Source organism: Ctenocephalides felis, unplaced genomic scaffold (genome assembly GCF_003426905.1).
Source record: "Ctenocephalides felis isolate EL2017-DRISC unplaced genomic scaffold, ASM342690v1 CF-g0.4_SCAFFOLD_03573, whole genome shotgun sequence".
NCBI lineage: Eukaryota > Metazoa > Arthropoda > Insecta > Siphonaptera > Pulicidae > Ctenocephalides > Ctenocephalides felis.
This window is the reverse complement of record NW_020539727.1, coordinates 23263370-23282721: the sequence shown is the minus strand read 5'-3', so window position 1 is coordinate 23282721 and position 19352 is coordinate 23263370. Positions and strand designations below refer to the sequence as shown.

General features: G+C 26.5%; 1 pseudogene; it reads left to right on the top strand.

Annotated features, from left to right (window-relative positions):
* LOC113389798 overlaps window positions 1-19352 on the top strand; it is a 177256-nt pseudogene that overhangs the window by 18030 nt on the left and 139874 nt on the right.

Sequence of the window (19352 nt, the reverse complement as noted above, 5' to 3'; positions counted from 1 at the left end):
TAATTTACAAGAGAATGAACCAACACATTTGCAATTCAAAAAATAAAAATCAGTTCAAGACAATGTTTTCGGAACATGTCATTAATTTAAACCATACTTTCAATACCAAAAATCCTATTGTTTTACATAAGGAAAAGAATGTTGACCTCGGAAATTCTTATCATATTATCAATTTTTTCAAAAATAATTTTACAAATCTTTGACTATTTTTGTTTCAAAGTCTATTTGATTTTATGTTTTATTTCCCAAAATTGGGTTCCCTGTGAACTTACGTGACTTTTCGTCGTATGCGTTCGATTTGCTTAGAACTACATTACACAAAATTTTCAGTTTTAAAATTGAAACAAAACATATTCACTTAATATGTTATTTTCTACATTTATTTTATATGCAATGTATATATAGTTTATTTTCTTTATGTAATTATCAAAAAATGGTTTTTTCTGGTGTGGTATGTATATTTTTTATTCTTAAATTATTAACTTCCCGAAGGAGAAGTTTGTTTTCATCAAAAAATCCGATTCGCTAATTTTATGTTTTCTCGACGTTTCAAGCCATTCTGAATCGAATGAGACCAAATTTGGAAAAAGTATGTGTGTGTGCGTGTGTGTGTGCGTGTGTGTGTGTGTGTGTGTGTGTGTATGTGAACAGATTTTTTGCCGTAAATCGACGTTTTCTCAAAAATGACTGGATCGATTTTAAAAATTTAAAAGCCATTCGATGTATCTCGATGAGGACTAGCGTTTATCAATTTTGCGCGACGATCAGCCAAGCCGTTTCTTTGTAAATAGCAGAAAAGTGAAAAAATTTTCGTCCACGTTTTAGCCCGCAGTTGTGAATCGATTTTGAAAATTCAAAAACCGTTCGAAAGATATTGGTTGGGAATCGTGCTGATTAGTTTTTGGTAGAGATCGGCCGGGCCGTTTTCTTGTAATAAAGTGTTAAAAATGTTTTTTTCGACGATTTTGATGATTATTTTTTTGATGGTAGATACCATAGTCTTCTAGATCATACTAAAATATTACGGCCCTACGACAACTCGTTTAGTTTTAAAAAATCGTCAAAGTTAGTATCGTTCTTTTGGCATTTGTCAAAATTAGACCTTTCATCGACGATTGCTCAAAAACGCCTGAACCGATTTCAGAAATTTAAAAACCATTTGATGTGTCTCAATGAGGACTATCGCTCGTCACTCTTGTGCGACGATCGGTCGAGCCGTTTCTTTGAAATTTGGAAAAAAGTGTTAAACTTTTCGTCCACATTTAAGCTCATTCTATCGAATCGATTTTCAAAAATCAAAAACTGTTCGAAAGATATTAGTTGAGAATGATACTGATTAGTTTTAGGTGAAAATCTACCGAGCCGTTTTCTTGTAATTAACTGTTGAAAAAAAATTAAGCCGATTTTCGTGGAACTCATTTTGGCAATATATATCATGGTCTTTTAGAACTTACTGAATTATTACGGCCTTACGACAAGTAGTTTAATTTTAAAAATTCATCAAAGTTTGTGATGAGTAGTTTTTTGACGTTTGTTAAAATTAAAATTAGATGATTTACTTGGTATAACGATAGAGTACTTGGTCTTAATAAACGTAATAAATCATTAAAGTCCTACGGAAGCTGGTTCAATTAAAAAAATATTGATTTTTGAAAATTTGCTTTTAGAAAATACTCCAATTAACGTGTTTGTTGGTTTTCAATTATGTGTAATAAATCCAATCGAAATACTTTTAATCACTCATAAATTAATTCATTTTTTATTGATTGAGTCGATTATTTACATATATCGGGAAGTTCATGTAACTTGCCTCAAGGCTAAATACTAAACCAACTAGTTTTAATTATAAAATTGAGTTTATTTTTTAAACTTTGTGAGTGTTCTTTTAGATACCAATTAACAAAAATTGCTGAATGATGACACACATTCCGTGTCAAAACGTATATTATAAATAAATATTTTTATTTATTGGTTTTCTTTTATTTTGGTGATTGGCTGAAAATCAATATTCAAGATATGTCTCAACGTCGAATAAAAAAATCTAATTCCTATATATATATATATATATATATATATATATAAAATATATATATATATATATATATATATATACATATAAAATATTTGCAATTCTAATTGTTGATTATCCTCTCGACTTAAATGAATGAAAACACATTCCACTTAATTTTCTTCTCCTCAAAAAGGATGATCCCATCTTTGGAATTTCTTGGGAAAAGCTCGTCTCAAGTTTTCCCACAAGTAATGTTTACCAATTTGCTGCTTTTCCACTTGATTATTTCGCCTCTAGCAGATTAACTTTCATTTCCACAGAAAATAGATGAAACACCATGAAAATTAACCTACACAAAGTCTACGAAAATTTACTAAAATCGTATTTTATTTATAATGTTAATAATAAAAAAAAAGAGTGCGCGTAAGGTTCACACGCAATTGAAGTAAAACTTATTTGCTACTGTACAAGATGGCATTTAAGTAAAAATAAATACATCTTGAAACAATTTTTATTGTAGTAATATGGTAACACTCGTTATGTACACATTTATTAGTGTCGTCAATCATTATACACATTTATATAATGATAAATTATAATAATTATATATTTATAGTAGCAATAAAAATATGTATAATATTCAAAAACAATAATGTAATTCAAGTCATACTTCAAATATGACATGATCGGTTTGTCATTGTAATTAGCATTTAGAAATGAACCTTCATTAGAGAAATGAAGTAATTGCTGATTATAAATTCTATAAAATTCGTTCAACAGTGGATTATGTTAAATAACGCCTAAACAAATATTGTTTGAAGAACTTCATGTAATTAAAATTAGCATACATTCATTGACTGCTCGTATTTTTTTTACTTTTTCGCTGGCGATATAATCTCATTCTTTGAACAACTATAAAATCTATCTTGCCTATATATTATTTTCATAAAATTAGCAACTATATACATATTACATTGTTGTTAAAATTAGTTATGCATTAAATTAAGTAAAACATTTTAAAAAAAACACCTAGTACGATTAATAAATTTAGTATTAAGTATTAAAAATTTAGAAATGACAAAATGCAATATGCAATATTGAGAATTTTAAATCTTTTTGAACTTTTTTGAAAAGTTTGAAATTTTTTGAAAATCAGATTTCTTGTAATGTTTTGATACCCATTCAAGTCGGTTAATATATACTGTTACTATATAATTTAACTCTAAACATTAAAAATCTTGTTACGTATAGAAAAATGGAATCAAATATTGGTGTTTTTTATTAAAATTTATATAAAATATCTGATAATTTGATGTGCATATGTCTGATTTTCCATTTTAGTGACTTCAAAGATTTATAGAAACTACGAATAATATAGAAATAATTTCTAATCAGTAAACTTACGTTTAGTACACGGCACAAATGTTTAATTTGTTTTATTATTTTCAAGGGACAGGGTAAAATATTCTTTTGATTCAGGCATTTTTTATAAAATCTAGATTTGTACTACGATGTAACTTTAAAATGTTTATTTATCTATGTCGATTTCTATGTTGATATCGGTACGCATACAACGACAGGTCTCTATTCACATACACGACGGCTAATCACAATCGACCCGTATAGAAATGATATTATCTTACATACAACTTTACTATAACTTTACCTTTCTCACCTTTCATTTTTGCCTTTTTTGTTTGTTTTCTCAACTTTTCCAACAAAGTGGCGTAAAATTGATGAGACATTTTGTACGGTGGAGTGTTCTGGTCAAACCGATCGGTCACTTTAAAAGGATTAGAGACATGGGACCTTCGTCACAATGACATATGTCAAAGGATAATATATATATATATATATATATATATATATATATGTAATATGGAGTGTATAAAAAATTGCTTTCGTGCCATTTCTCGAAGGACAAATCCATAAATATGTCCCTTGGGTGTACAAGTCGTGTGTTTTAGGGTCGTTTTAGTCTTAGACTTTTTGAACAAGTGTTGTAATAATATTGTTATGGGTAAAACTGTATATTTATTTGTTATTCAATATTATATATATACTAGCTGACCCGGCAAACGTTGTTTTCCTAAGTAAGATTTATTCGAAACAATTTCTAGAGACCCAAAAATATTAATACTTTAAGTGTACAAGGATGTGTTGCTTGAATGCTATATACAAATGAGGTATTATAAAAGTAATAAACCTTATTAGTTTGTCTATATTTTGTCAATACAATCGTACTGCAAGTTTTATACACTTCTTTAGAAAACATGGTGTAAGTCAATCCAAGTCTTGTTTTTGGTCTTTCGACTTATTGATTTAACACTTACAGCTCTATTACATGATTTTACTGAATTGCAAATTTGTAGCTGTTTTTGTTAGAAATATGTGTGATTTTATATTTTTATAATTTAGTACACATATTAGGAAATAACATACTAAAATTGTATAACTCTAGTATAACGTTTTATATTTTTAAATATTTTTCAAAATACTCATCAAACCGTGGACTTGCAACTATTGGAAACTAGATATGCAAGAGTGCATTTGTTTTCAAAATTGCACATTTATAGCTTTTTTCGTTAGAAACATATGTGATTTTATATTTTTATAATTGAGTACATATATTAGGTAATAACATACTAAAATTTCATAGCTCTAGTATAATATTGTATATATTTAAAACATTTTTCAAAAGTACTTCTCATATCATATCCAACCGTCGATTCGCAACTAATAAAAATAGAATATGCAAGTGTGCATTGCAATTTTTTAGTTTCTTCTGTTAGAAAAATATGTGATTTTATATTTTTATAATTCAGTACACATATTAAGAAATAACATACTATAATTTTATAATTGTATTACAACGCTTTATATTTTTAAAATATATTTTAAGCCGTCAATTTGTTTACGTCAAAATGTTTTTGTATATAAATAAAACTACAAACAAAACTACTTACTACAATTTAATCATAATTAAATAATATTCACGTAAAACATCTTATTAAAAGTAATTGAACATCATGTGTTAAAAACATTTGACATTTGACGTATTAGCCACCGTTCATTGTTTTATTTAAATTACGCTTCTACAAAAATCTATAAATTAAAAATGTAAAGTTTCTACGCGATTTTGAAATAATATCTCACCTTAGCACGAATTTTTTAACACTATGACTGGCCAAATCGGTTTAGCCGTTTTCGAGTTTTAGCGGATCATTTGATCGAGAACTCCATTTTTATATATATAAGATATATATATATATATATATATATATATATATATATATATATATTATCGATTCAAATTATATTTTTCCCAATGCAAAAAAATAATTGCGACCACTCGAATCGCACATAAATCACGCACAAAAGATTTTGTCGCTAATGAAGAGATTTCAGGCAGCAAATTGCCTATTTTTGACAAGGATTACCAGATGAAAAATATATTTTGAACGAAATCAATCATAAAAGACACATGTACATACACACACACGTATACTAAATGTCAATGTATTCTCCTGAACATTTAAAATATTGTGCGTTTTATATTGCAATTTTTGAGTATACCGAATTGATTTAGAGTGTTTTGGTATGGAACAATAATGTTAATAATTAAATTTTGAACAAGTTTTTTTTTTATATAAACCATTAAAATTCTGTAAATTGTTCAAGAGTTATGTGATATGTAACAAATAAATGCACTTGTGCTAAATAAATTTCATTAATTTTATTTACTTTTGAAAACGTTTTTAGAGTACACCAGTTTGCTGTAGTGCGGTTTTGTTTCACAATTTTGTATATTAATTTTAAATACTTTTTCCTAATACTTCTTGTATATGAATGAAATTGTTTAAAATTTATAAAATATATTTCAGAGTGATGCACTTTACATATTGATCCAATATGGGTCAAGTACAAAAAGATTTTCATAATTGCATGAGTTCAACATAAATTTTAGAGTATACAGAGTTGCTCTAGAGCATTTCGTTGTTCCAAAATGTTGTAGATAATTAAATTTTGCATAAATTTGCCATGTTTTATATTCAGATTGGATAAATAGTTCAAAAGATATACCAACTATAACAAATAAATTGCACAAGTGGGTTGCATCCTTTGCTCCTCGTATAAATGAAAATGCAAGTTTCAATAGCAATTTTTGAGCATACCGAGTTGTTCTAAGGCATTTTGTGGTTCCAAAATGTTGTAGATTTAATTTTGCACAAATTTGCTATATATTTCATTAAAATTGGATCATTACTTTAGAAGTTATAATAAATATATGCTCGAGTGAGTCAAATTAGTAGTACACTCAGCATTTGCACCACGATTGAAATAAATTGTCAAGTTTCTATTGTGATTTTAGAGTATACCAAGTTGCTCTAGAGCATTTTGTTGTTCCAAAATGTTGTAGATAATTTAATTTTGCACAAATTTGCTGTATATTATGTTCGAATCGGACAAGTGGTTTGGAAGTTGGTATAAATCTAATAAATGAATGCAAGGGTGAGTCAAATTGGTGGCAGATCGTAGCCCAATTTTTGGCAGCATTTTAGAGTGTACCGAGTTGTTTAAGAGCATTTTGTTGTTCCAAAATGTTGTAGATAATTTTATTTTGCACAAATTTGCTGTATATTAGGTTCGAATCGGACAAGTGGTTTAGAAGTTGGCATTATATAAATCTACTAAATAAATGCATGGGTGAGTCAAATTGGTGGCAGATCGTAGCTGAATTTTTGGCAGCATTTTAGAGTATACCGAGTTGCTTTAGAGCATTTTGTTGTTCCAAAACGTTGTAGATAATTAAATTTTGCACAAATTTGCTATATATTTCATTCAAATTGGATCATTACTTTAGAAGTTATAATAAATATATGCTCGAGTGAGTCAAATTAGTAGTACACTCAGCATTTGCACCACGATTTAAATAACGTATCAAGTTTCTACTGTAATTTTAGAGTATACCGAGTTGCTCTAGAGCATTTTGTTGTTCCAAAATGTTGTAGATAATTGAATTTTGAACAAATTTGCTATATATTTCATTCAATCGGACAAGTGGTTTAGAAGTTGGTATAACTCTAATAAATAAATCCATGGGTGAGTCAAAATGATGGCAGCGAGTGCCAAAAATGAAAAATTGCTAAAAATTCACTTACCGAGCATCTTCAAGACCCTCCTAGAACTCTGTCCATGTGCATTGGCACCTCTGCCATTCCTTCTCCGATTGGCACCACCACTGGCACCATTGGCACCACCATTGGCACCTCTAACAATCTGTCCATTATTATTGCACCTGACCAAATTGTCATTTACCACACCATCACCGGCACCAGAGCTTGTTCTGTGTGCAGCCAAACCATTTTTGGCATAAATCCCTTTATTCCTCCTGTGTCTGATGCTGATTTCTCTTTTCATCATACTGGAAGCCCTTAATCTGCATCCAATTAGGGCATAAAGGACAGTGATCAGAGTCATTGGTGTCACAAAGAAAAGGAAGGTTGACAGTTCAAAGGAATGTTCAAGGATGACCTTTTTGTATTGGCAAGTGTCCATGTCGTATTGCTGGACTATCCCGAATTGAAGGGCTTGTGGTAAGGCGAAGGACAAGGATATCAACCAGACTATAAGGATTAATTTGACTGCCCTCGAGAGTTTCGACATGGTGTGGGAGAGGAAAGGGTGACATATGGCAACGTATCTTTCAATTGTAAAAGCTGTTATTGTTAAAACTGTTGCATTTGCTGAAGTCTCTGCTGCCAAACCACGAATCACACAAAAAGCCTCACCAAAGACGTAGGGGTACCTTGACCTGTAAAAGACCAACATTAGACTCCATAGAAAATAAGGGTTTAACCTCTGAATTTTTTTTACTGTGCTCAAATTTGCATGAAATTTTGGTATTAGGTTCATCTTAAACTCAAGTTCAAAAGTGAAAATATACGTCAAATAAACCGTCACAACGCTCCGGGGGGTTGCAACCCCTGGATAAACTAGTGGTGTATGGCATCGTGCCTTAAGGCAAATTGCTAGAACTTCCCGTACCGTAATGAAATATTCGTGAAATTTTAAACGTTTTCAAATATATTATTACAAATACTGTAACTTTCATTATTTTTGCTATCTTGTTTGTTATATCTGAGCAAATCAAATGTAAATCATAAATAAATCAATTTATCTCCATTAACAATCGTCATTTCATTTTGAAATCAATTTCAAAAAAAAATACTTGCCCAATTTACACAAAAATGAAAAAGTGCTCCCGTATAGTCACAGTCTAAACGCATTTGCAAACAATTCTGTGCGACATTTTCACTTACACTGTGCTTAGCTTGGCGGCATTTTCACATTTTTCAATAGTTTTCACAAAATTGGAAAAATGCTCCATTACATAAACAGTCTAAACGCACTCGGGTAAACATTTGTACCAGAGTGGCGCTTAGACTGTGCTTAGCCTGAGTGATTTTTTGAATTTTCAATCAAAAATTTCAAAAATATTTTTTGAGAAAAAAAATTAAGGACATTTTTTTTTCAAAAGCAATTATTTTGTTGAAACAAGCAGAAAGTTATTTCAATCATTTAAATCGGACGCTTAGTTCCCTCAAAAACGGCCTTTTTTTGCACATTTAGCTCTGCATCTCCAAAACCGCTGGGCCTACCTTTGCCAAAAACTAATAACCACTTTTCTCCGTCATTACGAATGTGTAGTGTGTTTTGTATGTCCGCATTTTTTTGTCCACGATTTCGGGCGCACAGATTAACCGATTTGAATGATTCAAAAAACATTCGATTCCTATTGATAAGGAGATGTGCTGCTTAGTTTTTAGCAAAAGCAGGTCCAGCCGTTACGGAGATATGGAGCAAAGAGTGCAGAAAATAAAAATCAAGTTTTTGAGAGAACGGATCATCCAATTTGTATGATCTAAAAAGCATTCAGTTCGTAATGACGGGGAAAAGTTGAAAAAGGTAGGCCCAGCGGTTTCGGAGATACAGAGCTAAATGTTAAAAAAATGCCAGTTTTTGAGAGAACTAAGTGCCCGATTTAAATGATTCAAAGAACTTTCTGCTTGTTTCAACTAAATAATTGCATTTGCAAAAAAAATTGTTTCTAATTTTTTTTCAAAAAATATTTTTGTAATTTTGGATTAAAAATTGAAAAAATTACCCAGGCTAAGCACAGTCTAAGCGCCACTCTGGTACAAATATTCACCCGAGTGCGTTTAGACTGTTTATGTACTGGCGCACTTTTCCAATTTTGTGAAAACTATTGAAAAATGCGAAAATGCCGCCGAGCTAAGCGCAGTATAAGTGAAAATGTCGCACAGAATTATTTGCAAATGCGTTTAGACTGTGACTATACGGGAGCACTTTTTCAATTTTGTGTAAATTGGGCAACTATTTTTATTTTATTTTTTTTTAAATTGAATTCGGAATGAAACGACAATTGTTAATGTCCTGGACATAAATTGATTTATTTATGATTTACATTTGATTTGCTTTGATAGAACAAACAAGATAGCAAAAATAATGAATGATACAGTATTTGTAATAATATATTTGAAAACGTTTAGAATTTCCCGAATATTTCATTACGGTACGGGAAGTTCCGGCAATTTGCCTTAAGGCACGATATACCATACACCACTAGTTGACATTATTTTGTTCATTACATGATTTTCGTTAAAATGTATATTTTAGGAAATATTTGCAAAAAAAACAAAGAAAAACGCCAAAAATTTATGCACTTTTAGTGGCCAGTAACTTGAAAAGTATTAGTTTTTTTGAAAAACTATAAAAGACATATTTTTCCTATAATAAGTTCTTCTAACGATTTCTGAAAGAATTTTTGGAAAAATATAATCACACGACTGAAAAGTGATGTCATCCCCCAGGGAAGTGGCAAAAGAGTCTAAATTATTTTCACTTTTGAACTTTAGGATAACACGAACCTAATTCCAAAATTTCATACAAATTGGAGCACAGTAAAAAAATTCTTTATCATAAGTCCATTTTTACCACTTACCAGATATACCACATCTCCTGTGGCAACCCTGCCACAAGCAGTAGTAAATCAGACATGGCCAAACTGAACAAATAGTAGTTAGTGGCAGTGTGCATCGACTTGTTTCTGGATATAACAATACAAGTACTGATATTACCAACTATACCAGTAATGAATATCATGAAGTACACCACTGTCATTGGTACAACAATGTACAAAGGGTCACGTTTAGGGCCATAAAATTGTAGAAGTTCATCGGAAGGTAGATATTCTATGTTGGCAAAATTTGTGATGATAAATTCTGGTGTTTCCATGGAGTTGGTGATAGTTGAAGTTTTGTTGATGGTTGTGGTTAGGTTTTGGAATAGTGCGTCCATTTTTGTTGGTTTTAAGGGTTTTGGTGGTTTTGGAGGTTACATTATCAGTTTGTTTGATTTTTGGTGGTAGAGTATGTATTTTGGGCGAGGTTGTGGCAGATCAAGGGTCCTGCATTGTTGTTGTTTCTGGGCATTGATGTTTATCCAACCTGAAATTTTGAATTAAAATTTTGTTTAAAATTAATTAGGTCTAAATTCACAAGATATATTTCAAGTAGGGTTTGTCGGTTTTTGGCTAAAATTATGGAATTCGAAAACCGGTTTTTAGTGAAAAAAGTCGGTTTTCGCTGTATAAATGGAAAATGACAAATATAGCCAAATATAAAAGATAGATGAAAGCGTTTTGATTCTTGAAATCATATCGGTTCAATAGCATTTTGAATCTTATCAGGCTGCTATGGTTTCCAGAATGATTTTGTTCATATTAATTTAGATTTTTATACCAGTGTATACTCGTATATTAATTTCAATCAGTGTGACTTCTTCTTGGAGAAGTAACTTCCTCTACTCAAACTTAAAATAAGAGTTTTGAACCATAGAAGCCACAAATTAAAGAACAAAAAACTTAGAATTATTATATCAGGCTTTAAAAACAATTAAACATAATTTGGTCGCAAGTATGACAGTATTTTCTATTTCTGAAAATTTTGTGAGTAAACAAAGGACACATTTAAGTAGCAATTGGATAGACGTTCTCAATTTTTCTAGATCATATTTTATTAACGAAAAAACAATTAGAATGTTTAAAATTAATTAATTAAAATTGCTCAGAATAGAAATAAAATTTTAGCTTAATTGTTTTTAAAATTAAAATCGATATTAACAAGTATGTATCAACGTATCTAATATTTTTTTATTTTTTTTTTATTCAATGAATTTTTTTTATTTAAAAATGTATTATTTTTATTTATTCGAAAACTTCTTTAACTATCATAAAAATATTTTCATTCTTACATGTAAAAATGATGCATGAATAACGAATAATTATTTTCAAAGTTATTTAATTAAGATAAACTATTATTTTTTTGTTCTACTAATTAAAATTGAAATAATTTTGTTTACTATCTATAAAATTGAACAATAAATAAATTCAGTCAAATTCTGCTCTAAATTACACTAAATTTGCGGATAAATTACAGAATATTCGAGCAAAAATTTAATTTCTATATAAAATTCGAAAACCGGTTAAAACCGGTTTTTTAGTAAAATTAAAATTCGAAAACCGGTTTTCTGAAATGTCGGTTTTTGTATAAACCCTAATTTCAAGTATATTTTTGGGCCTAATTTAGTTTTTTGGTTCAACTTGGGATTTTTTGTTGACAATTTAGATTTCTGTCCAATTTAATTTTTTTCACTAGTTTAAAATCACATTTATATATTTTTAGGTCCAATTATAGATACTGTTTGGACCTATTTTAAATATTTCTCAAATTTCTCGTGATTGAAATATATTAGTAAAAATTATATCCTTAATATCAAAAGGGTAAATTTTGTGTTATATAATTAAAAAAATAGCATCATTCATTTAATTTATGAAATTTCAAAATGTAATTCACCTAGATTATAAAAAAATATGTAAAATTTATATGCATTTTTATTTATTTTATTTATTTAGTTTCACCCTATGTAACTGAAAATGGGCGGTTCCATATGAAATTTTTGAGTTATTTGACAAAAACCGAAAAAATAACCCAAATTTTCCATTTATCTATCAATTTTTCTATCAATGTTTGTTTGTATTCAATTTAAATTATTTTTGAATTTTCTTAGGATTGTTTTCCAAATTAAATATTTTTCTAGCCCCAAAATATTCAGAACTAATTTAGATTTTTTAACCAACTTTGTGGGCCAAATTATCAAATCATTTTAAGTTTATTTTAAACAAAATACCAGTCCAATATCATTATTTTATTTAATCAACTTGTATTGATTTCAAAACTAATTTGGATTATTTTTAGAACCAATTTGGATTCGGGCCTTTTTGAATTTTTGGGGCCCGACTATATATTTGACACCACTTTGTGTATTTTTATTCAGAAATTTTCGTACAACTTCTATATTTTTAATATTCAATAATTTAATATTTCGATATTTTGGGCCCAATTTGGATTTTTTAGGTCGACTTCAATTTTCTTTGACCCAATTATTAATTAAAAATTACCTTGGAAATATTTGTTTTAAATAAAAATGATTTTTATACATATTTAAAATTATTTTAATTCTAGAAAGAACTTTTTTTAGAACACATCATGGATTTTATAATTTTTTTTTACGTAAATTAATTAATACTTTTTAAACATTATTGTATATTAAATATATATATATATATATATATATATATATATATATATATACAAGGTCTGTTCAAAAAGTACCCGGAATTTTCGTTTTTTCAAAAAAATATTTATTTATTCGTCTACATTAATGTGGTCCCCTTCAAAGTAGTCCCCCCCAGATATAATACACTTATGCCAGCGTTTTTTCCAATTTTCGAAGCACCCTTGATATTCACTTTTTGATATGTCCTTGAGCACTCTCGGCGATTTTCTTCAATCGAGGAAAACCGCCGTCCTTTCATGGGTCTCTTCAACTTTGGGAATAGGAAAAAGTCACACGGAGCCATATCTGGTGAATTTTTGCACTTTGCAACACTTTATTTCATTTTTTACGCAAAATTTAATACAAATTCTTTGACTTTTTCAATTCTTCCATTGTAAAAATCGCCGAGCTCAGAAAAACACGTCGAACCTTAGCGACTACCACAGACAAAGTAAACAGTGAATATAGCTGAAAATTTCATCATACTTTAGGGGCATGTATACCAACACAATAAAAAAAAAATTTTGACAATCAGACACTCCAGACCCGCGAAATTTAATTATTAGTAATTCCGGGTACTTTTTGAACACACCTCGTATATATATATATATATATATATATATATATATATCAATAATAATTTTATATAATTTTGTAAAAATTGCAATAAAATATCAACAAACCCAAAATTACTTCACTATCATTTTACCACAATAAAGTTTAAAATCGATTTTTACTACAAAGGCTTCATTTTCTTCTTTTGAAAAACATCTAATACTACTTCTTTTGTAATATATACATATATATATATATATATATATATATATATATATATATACGTACAAGTTTCTATAGAAGTCCTCAACCACATTAATCGAATGCTACATCTGAAAAGAAGAGAAATAAGTTAATTTTCTACTTGAAATAGAAATAGAATACTAGAAAAGTTGAAAATGCTCTTTGAGAATTTATAAAAAGGTAAAGGAAATATTTAGAAATAAAATTATGTGAATAGAGGATTCAAATTTAATAAAAAAACTATTACAGAAAAAAATTAAATGAGGAATATTTACATTATTTTTTGTACAAAAATATTTTTAAGTAAACCGTGGAGATTGAGAGAAAAATCTTTTTTTTGTATCAAAGTATTTATTATGTAAGAATTTAATAATCTGTAGATATTTTTAACTTTATGAAATTCTTCAAAAAGTTTTATTAGGACAAAATTAATTATGAGCCAGAAGTCGCGATTTGTGAAAAAAAAAAGTTTTTAAGAATTAATTAAAGCAAAAATATCTTGATACATTCTTCGAGAAAAGTTTTAACGATTATTAACATAATATTTAAAATTCAGTAGTGGGAGTTAATTTTGATACAAGAGTTATAAATTTATAAAGTCTAAAACCGTTTAGAATAAACTAAGAAATTATTTTTGTATTAATAAAATTATACAAACAGAATTTATTTTGAAAGAATTAATTCCAGTTAATTTTTTGTGGAGAACAAAATATTTGTTTTCGAAATATTTTCAAATATTTTTTGAGGTGAAAATCAATTAATTAAGTTAGAAACTTATTTGGAAAATGCACAAAATAATTTTATTCATTTAAACATTATGTACTATGAATTTTGTTTATTATTAATACTAAGAAATTATTTATTAATACTATAAAAAAAAAAAAATTAATAAAAATTTATTACTATTACTTGTATTATTCATTAAAAATAACTAAAAATGTGTGTATTTTTTAACCTAAAGTTTAAAATTTGGCAAAGTAGAGTAAATTTTATAATAGAAATAAATTTTGCATTTTTTTTTATAATTTAGGTGAATTATATTTTAAAATTTCATAAATTAAATGAATGATGTTATTTAATATTATTTGTGTAAAACAAATTTATATATTCTTAGACATTAAGAATTTATCCATTTTCTTTTTATTAATTAAATACTATAAAGAAGATTATTTAATCTTTTTTATAAATAAATATAAATCTGTTCATTTTCTAACCTGGAGTTCATAATTTTGCAAAATTATATTAAATCCATAAATAAAAATAAATTTTACATAATTTAGGTAAATTCAATTTACAAAATTAAATAACTAATGCTATTTTTTATTTGTGCAAAACTAATTTAAATTTATTATATTTAAAATATTGAATTTATTTAGACATTAGGAATTTATCTTTTTTTTTATTAATTAAATACTATGAAAAATTTGTTCAATCATTTTTTTTTAAATGAATATAAGTCTGTTTATTTTTTACCCTGGAGTTCTAAATTTTGCAAAATTAGAATGAATTTGATAATAGAAATGAATTTTACATATTTTTTTATAATTTAGGTAAATTCAATTTGCAGAATTAAATAACTAATGCCATTTTTAATCATATGAAACAAATTTAAATTTATTAAATTCAAAATATTAAATTTTTTAGGCATTACGAATTTATCAATTTTATTTATTAATTAAATACTATAAAACATTTTATTCAATCTTTTTTTTAAAAAAAATGAATATAAATATGTTTACTTTTTAACCTAAAGTTTAAATTTTGGCAAAATTCTCAGTAAATTCATTAATAAGTATAAATGTTACATATTTTTTATAATTTAGGTAAATTGAATTTGCAAAATTAAATAACTAATTCTATTTTTTAATTGTGTAAAACAAATTTAAATTTAATAAATTTAAATTATTAAATTTATTTAGACATTACGAATTTATATTAAATTTAAATTATATATTCATTTTTTTTATTAATTAAATGCTATAAAGAAATTTATTCAATCAATTTTTTTAACATAAATATTAATCTGTTTATTTTTTATCCTGGAGTTCGAAATTTTGCAAAATTATAGTAAATTTGATAATAGATATAAATTTTACATACTTTTTATAATTTATGTAAATTCAATTTGCAGAATTAAATAACTAATGCTATTTCTTAATAATATAAAACAAATTTAAATTTAATAAATTTAAAATATTAAATCTATTTAGTCATTAAGAATTTATCAAATAAAATTTTATTAATTTAATTAAATACTATAAAGAAACTTATTCAATCAATTTTTTTTAAAAATAAATATAAATCTGTTTACTTTTTACCCTGGAGTTCTAAATTTTGCAAAATTATAATAATCTATAAATAAAAATAAATTTTGCATACTTTTTTATAATTTAGGTAAAGTCAAATTGCAGAATTAAATAACTAATGTTATTTTTTAATTATATAAAACAAATTTAAATTTAATGAATTTAAATTATTAAATTTATTTAGACATTACGAATTTATCAAATTTTTTATTATTAATTAAATACTTCAAGAAATTTATTCAATTTTTTAAAAATAAATATAAATCTGTTTACTTTTTATCCTGGAGTTTAAAGTTATACAAAATTAGAATAAATAAAATAATAAAAATAAAATTTACAAACTTTTTTAGAATTTATGTTATTTGAATTTGAAAAATTAAATAACTAATGCTATTTCTTAATTATATAAAATTAAATTAAATTTATTAAATCAAAAATATTAAATTTATCTAAGCATTACGAATTTATCTGATTTTTTATTAATATATATTAAAATTATTATATAAAATATAGTAAAGAAATTTATTTGAGTTATTTAAAATTCATTAAAAATAAATATAAATTTGTGTTATTTTTGACCAGGAGTTAAAAATTATGCAAAATTAGAGTAAATTTGATAATAGAAATAATTTTAAATATTTTTCTATAATTTAGGTAAACTAAATTCAAAAAACTAAAAAACTAAAAAACTGATGTTAATTTTTTTTTAATCATCAAAAACAAAATTAAACTTTTCATTATTGGAGATAAAAACTTTACTAATATAATATTTTAATTACTAAAAAAATTAATATTGGAAGCAAATCTGTTGTTTAACTTCATTATATTAAACCTAAATAATCCAATTGATTGAATTTTAATTAATTATTTTAATTAACAAAGCAAAATATTTTTACACGTTTTTGTGCGAGAAAAATAATTAAATGAGAAAATCATTTCTAGATAGAAAATTGGAAAAAATAAAAATAATGAAGGTGTAAGGAAAATATTAGAGAGAATTATCTGATTGAGATTTTCTCTTCATAATAAACATCTAGATATATATATATATATATATATATATATATATATATATATATATATACTAGATGACCCGACAGACGTTGTCCTGTACTCACCTCTACGTTTTTTTAATATCCTATACTAATATTTATACCGTTCAGTTAAAAATAATCATTATTGTTTTTCGAGTTACTATTTACACCAATACATGAGTGATGTTAAATGTAGTACTGTTTCAAATAAAATAATTATTTTCAATTCCTACAGTTAACACTTTAATTATCCCTTTAACAAATATTAAAATATATTCAATAAAACTATATATTAAAAATTATACACTGTGATTTATAGAACAAATTTATTTCCAATAGCTCAATTTATTTTATTGAATTTAAGGGTTATACAATATTTTTAGACATACCTGTAGATGTGGATATTTAAATGAAAGATTTTTTGTTTATTCACGGCTAAAACATTGATTTTCCAAATTTATCACCATGTATTTATTGTCATAGCATAGATACACGTGTTGAAAATTAAAATCTTTTAAAAAGTATAACAAATTCAGAAAGAATTAATACATAGCATGCGCGGTCAAGATACAATATCACCTTGGATTTTTCTACCCAAAATAATTGCTTCAATAATGTTGCCTACAATTTTTATAATTTCGTACCATATTTTAAATGGCTTTTAGTATTTTAATATCTAAATTGCATTTTTCACACTAATAATTCAATATACATTATTACTTAAGTTCATATTTCAAGTGAATTAATTTGTCAAATTTTTGTTCACATGTGCTCTATTCAACCTACTATCAACAAAATTATTGCTGTAAATGGAGAGGAAAAAAGCGTATGCGTGAAAACAATTTGCATTTTGTCACCACCCCCCGCATTAATTGGATTATAACTCTTTTAATTCTGATTTTATCATAACTTGTAATATACTATTTTAAAGGTGATTAAATGAGCCACAACTTTCTCTATCATAAATTTTACCGTAACTTCTCTTATTTTGAAAGGGCTCGAAAGATACTCCGGTTGGACAGCCGCGCACTCTTTAAACAATTAGAACTCTATCAATATTTGTGTAACAAAAAATAATAAAAAGTAATAATTAGTCTGAAAAATACCTTGAATTTTCATATACATATATATATACTTTTATACGTATTCTTTCAGAGATATTATAATGAGAAATTGGCTGTTTTTTAAATGGATTTTTTTTATGAAATCATGATTTTTTGAAAATCGTTTGTACGAATGTTATGGTATTTTCTAGAATACTATTTTAATCTCTCAAACCAAGTTAATTCTAGATGGAAAACGATTATTTTTAATTTTGGTGGAAATGGTTCTCATAAACTATTTAATTTAAATGAAAAAAAAACATTGTATGCGTCTTATAATTGCATGATAGCTCACTCAATTTACACGCAGAAGTACTTCTTTTAAAGCTTATTTTGAGAACTATAAAAACCCATTTTCATATCTAGCCTAATAATGTTCCTAAAACACTGTAAAATAGCGATTTATTAAGATTTTAATTGATATAATTTTGTTCATTACATGATTTCGTTAAAATGTATATTTTTGAAGATATTAGCAAAAAACAATGAAAAACGCAAAAAAGAAACAAATTATCAGTAGCCAGTAACTTGAAAAGTATTTGCTTTTTGAAAAACATTATTAAACATTTCTCTCTTATAATTAGTTCTTTTATCCACACCCAACGTTATTACACCACTGAAAAGAAATGGCATCCCCCCGGGTAGTGCAAAGGAGTCAAAATTGTTTTCACTTTTGAACTTGAGAGTAAGATGAGCCTATTTCCAAAATTCCAAATGAATTGGAAAACAGTAAAAAAAAGTTCAGACCCAAAGCGCTCCATTGAGTAAATATTCCGTACAAAATGCTAACCATATGAATTTTTGACACAATGAAACTTCTAAATAATTTTTTTTGTATTGTGACTTAGTATAGTAAGGCAAAACGACTGCAAATTGAATATTTTTGAGCGCAATCTCTTATGGCTCGTCTCCTTTGCACGAATTCGTACGGCGAATCTGTTCGCAAACTGCGCAAACAAAATTATTGCAAGCAAAAGCAAACCACGCGCACGTTGAGAACACGATTCGCATGTTATATTATTTGCATCTTATATTATTTTAATTATGGCACATCTCAGCTGCTTTTCGATAATAATAATGTAGACATTACATTTTCTTTATTTTTAATCATGAATTTATTATATTTTAGTATTGCCTTAGCCTATAAGTGAATAGAAATGTTTGGCAAATGACAGTTGCCATTTGTTTTAATGTCAAACATGCCTTAAATATTTTAAAGGTCAAACAATGATAAGCTGTTTTTTGTATTTTTTCCATTTATTTCTACAATCTAACTATATTTCTATGAATCAAAACATTCTAGAAAATTTCCCGAACAAACTTCAGGAAGATTCATGAAAATCCGAATTATAGTTTAGGAGGATTAATGAAACTTACATTGTTACAGAAGAAATTTTAT